Here is a 4,654-nt window from a genome sequence, read left to right as displayed (position 1 = left end):
AAAACAATGAAATGCTTCACAAATTTGTGTGTCTTCCTTGCACAGGGGCCATGCTAATCTTTTCTGTATCATTCCAATTTTAGTATATGTGTTGCCAAAGCAAGCCCTGGATATAATTTGTTGAAGAGTTCTCTTGTAATGGATACTTTGAAAAAGATTTTGACAGGTACCTAGCTGGCTCAGTCTGAAGAGCTACAATGCTTGATTGTGACTTCAAACCCCATGTTGGGAGTGGAAATTACTTAAATAAATAAAACCTTAAAAAAAAGATTTTAGGGACACCTGGGTGGCTCAGTCGGTTAAGCGTCTGATTTCGGCTCCGACCATGATCTCACAGTTTGTGAGTTCAAGCCCCGCGTCAGGCTCTGTGCTGACAGTTCGGAGCCTGGAGCCTGCTTCAGATTCTGTGTCTCCCTCTCTCTCTGCCCCTCCCCTGCTTGCACTCTGTCTCTCTGACTCTCCCTCTCAAAAATAAATAAACATTTAAAAAAACGTTAAAAAAGATTTTAGTTAAAAGTTCTCTTAATCCCTATTAAAATGTAAAAGTTAATGTTGTTTTGCTTCTGCAATCTCCTTCCTACAACAGGGAGGGAGAGTCAAGCACATTAAATGTGTGTCTGAAGTGCGATTATATGGAGGAAAGGGATTACTCAAACAGGGCAACATCTACTTAATATTATGTCTGTTCCCTGGATGTTGCCTAGTTATAGATTACTACTGAATTGGTTAAGCAGTTTTTAGTACTGCTTGCACCAGCCTCAAAGCAGCTGCTTTCCATTCTGACTGCTGCTTACATAAGCAGACGGTTATGTATTCAGAGTTTAGACCCTGTTTTCCTAAAGGGGCAAGTCAAAGACTAGATATAGATTTATTTTTAGAACTACATCTATGTGTGTGTGTGTGTGTGTGTGTGTGTGTGTGTGTGTTACTCTAAACTCCAAAAAGAAGATACCATGTCAGAGAGTCAGTGAAATGATTCTGTCTAGTACATTAATTTGACCCTTGCCATAAATACCAAGCAAAACTTGTTCCTTTTAGCCTTCAATTCATTATCCCCTAAATCAAGCACTAATCATTAGTTTTACCTTTCATTCACTAGGGAGTTTGTGGTTTAATTTAATTTTTACCCCTGGCAATTGTTAGGAAAATAAAGGATGAAATGCAGGCAACTTATTACAAACGGACCAACAGAAAGTGAAGAATATGTCCAAAATGTATTATTATTCAAGTAGATGACAGTAGACTGTAGGGGTAAAGCATTTTTACCTAACTGTGAAACAAGATCAAATTAGGTCAAATTAAAAAAAAAAATCAAAATTAAGAAAGAAAAGGGGCCACTTAAAAGAAATTTTGGATACCAAATGCTGTATTTCTATTTTCATTCGGTGGTTATGGTCGACTGTCCTTTGGGGTTGAATCTAATATGTGTCTGTTTCTTGCATTATTGGTTTTTAAATCTTACTTTCAAATCACAAAGCCAAAAGGAAAAATGAAGTGAACATATCAGGAATTGTTGTTGCCTAACTAATGGAAATGTGAAAGGTGTTTCTGCACCAGAGAAAACTGATTGGCAGTAAAGGATGGTGTAAATCCCATGGTGAACCTTTAAGACTACAGAGCTGATGAGATCTGACCTTTGATTTGCAGATGAATAAACTGAGATCCCAAATGGTAAATTGACTTGTCTAGGGTCATGCATACAGTGCTCAACTTTGATTAAATGTTAGTCATTTTTTTTTAATTCTAACATATTCTTTTGGAATTATATAATTCATTCACTGACACATTCACAGTTCTTTCAACAAGTATTTATCGAGCATGTACTATGGACCAGACACAGTTTCGGATGCAAAAAAAGAATCACAAGTGTTACTTCTCACAAATATTTACCATCAGTGACCGCTCATCTCAGGATCCTATTGGAGTTCACAGTTTCCTTAACTTTGAAGTTTAAATGAGCTAGTCTTTATAAAATCCTTACATGATGCGAAACACACTGAAGATACTCATAGATGTTATTTCCCATTAAGTTAATTATTCATTTTTAGTTACATAGAATTCTAATACTGAGGCAAGAGTTGAACATAAAGACAAATACACACACATATATATGTATGCATACATACAGCTTCTCATTAAAATGAGTTAACCCAATTTCTATTTTGTTCAACTCATTCTTGTAAGTCCCTTACAAAAAAATTCTAATAGACATCTGGCAAAGAGGATTATGATGCTTCAAAATTAACATAGTAGTTTTGCAATACACCTAAAGCCACCAGAGAGTGTGTTCATACCACACAGGCACACACACACACACACACACACACACACACACACACATGAACCATCAGCTCTGTTCTCAAAACAAAGAGGACATTTGTGAGACTGGATAAGAAACCATCACCCACATAAAGGAGTCCTGCCGCCCATGAGCTCTTCTACTTTGCCTCGACGTCTTATTGCAAACATGTGGAGAAAAATCCCATGATGGAGTTTCCTGAGTTATCAAATAGATCACACAGCAAAGAGAAATATTAGTAGATGCAGCTAGTCTGAGCCCAACTGGTTAAAGCAAGTTGCTGAGAGGGATAAGGCTTTAAATCCTACTGCTTTTCTAATTTCTTGATTTAACACATTTGCAGAACAATAATGGCACAGCAGTCATGTAATATCAAGCACAGTTCTCATGCTTTATATATAGTAATTCACTTAATCTTCACAGCAATCCTGTGAGGTTGATATTATTATCATTATCCTCAATTCACAGATAAGTAAACGGAGGCACAGAGCAGTGGGAAGCCTTGCCTCAGGTCACATAACTAATTTGTGGTAAAACTGGTATTTTGTACCTGGTGTCTTAATTTGAACACAATTCTACTTCTATACTTGACTGCACAGGTACAGAAGCCACCTGCCATCTAGATCAGAGATCTCACAAATGAGAGCTATTGGCCAGAGGGAGAGTGACTGAAAAAGCAGAGAAAATATAATCCTATTCACCACTACTAAACAAACAACTCAGAAAATACACCCTTACCAAAGCATCAATACTAATAATTTAGTATTATTTGAAGACAAGTGCACAGACAGCACATTGATGTGTTTAAAGGCGTTCATCATTTTGTGGATGCTGCCATCATCATCAGAGAAGGTCCAGTAATTTATAACAGCACATTTAATTAAAAGTGGGCACTTCAGGAGCCACTGAATTTAGATGACAGTCTGTACATTGGAGGTCCCCCACTATATTACTACAATAATGTCACGGTTCTCAGAGAGAGAACAGATTTCATCCCCCCATGAGAATGCACTGAAGAAGAAGAAGCAATGTCAGCTCGTCCTGATGGGAACAGTAGACTTTCTTGCCAGCCTGTCCAGCTCCTGTCAAAAAGTAACAACCCTATATAGCTAATGAATTCTGATATCCTCAAGAGAAGCAGGTGGTGGATGGCATCCCCACATGGCCCGTCATCTCAGGGCAAATCACAAAGCTGGTAGTGCCTGGAGAATGCACAGGTACCTTATCTAATCCATCACAGACAGAGCTGGTAAATCACATAAAATTTTGCCATTTGTCTACGGGTATGCCAAGTGAGCTTTCTATCAATCCTGAACTAACAAACTCCTCTCACAGCGCTATAAATATCCAGGATGACAAAACAAGTTACCTAGGGGATGGTTATTTGCATTATAAAAGATTCTTCCTTTACAAAAAGATTCCATTCCAGATTTCTTTAAAAAGAGAGCTTTTCTTAAGTATCTTCAAACGTGTCATGATGTATGAAATTATATTTACACAAGGTTTTAGAAAGGGGAAGGGAGACTAATGTTCATTAAGTTTCCTATTTGCTGTCACTTATTATCTTCTTTAATCCTCATAGCCCCAAATGGAACAAGAGCCAGCCAAGCAAACTTGTTGGAAGTGTGATAGGAAATGCGATGGGTAAAAATACCAAACTCCATCCTCACAATGAGAAAACACTGAACTGGCACTCCAGAAGCTGGCTTGGTTCCCCAGGTCTGCTGCTAAATTAGCAAGATCCAAAAACTCCTCACAGAACCTCAGTTTCTGCATCTATAGAATAAGGTTGGTGAGCAGAACTTTAAAATCTCTTCCAGTAGAAACAAGTCATGGTTCCTAATCTACACTATTTCAATCCAAAATCAGTAGGGCTGACAAAAGCGTTTAAGAGAAAATTAAAGTGAGAATGGGCTTATTCTTTAAAACATGATTAAAGAGAGAACCATGGCTTTCAGTAGATTCAATTAGTCATTGTATCATAAGCCGAGGAAATAAAAAAGAGAATAAGGCATAATTAACCTTAATCTATTGATTTCATTTTACTTTAACATAAGTCTCTATTTACGAGAGGAGACGAATTAAAACCACCAGGTAGTGTTCACCCATGAATTGGTGGCAGAAAAACCGTATGTCATCATAGATCTAATGGGTAAAAAAAATAAGAAATGAAAGAAAAGTGCAGTCTTTTTAATGAAGGTAATCTATGTTTTATATGTCAGCTTGTTAGGAGTCATTTTACAATCTAGAAATCAAGAAAAGGATTACATGCACTGTTTTGACACTGACTCCTCTTGTTCATAGTTTGATGAAGACCCAGTTGATGGGATGCCATTGTTAATCTCATTTTCTTCC

At 37.3% G+C, this 4,654-nt stretch overlaps 1 non-coding gene across 1 annotated transcript; it reads right to left on the bottom strand.

The window, feature by feature from the left end:
• Positions 1 to 105, bottom strand: LOC122230795. Its single transcript, XR_006207880.1, has one exon. It is a non-coding gene; the product is annotated as a U6 spliceosomal RNA (small nuclear RNA).
• Positions 106 to 4,654: the final 4,549 nt, after the last annotated feature.

Source organism: Panthera tigris, chromosome C2 (assembly GCF_018350195.1).
Source record: "Panthera tigris isolate Pti1 chromosome C2, P.tigris_Pti1_mat1.1, whole genome shotgun sequence".
Taxonomy (NCBI): Eukaryota; Metazoa; Chordata; class Mammalia; order Carnivora; family Felidae; genus Panthera; species Panthera tigris.
The sequence above is the reverse complement of the archived record's forward strand: the minus strand, read 5'-3'. Positions and strand labels throughout refer to the sequence as shown.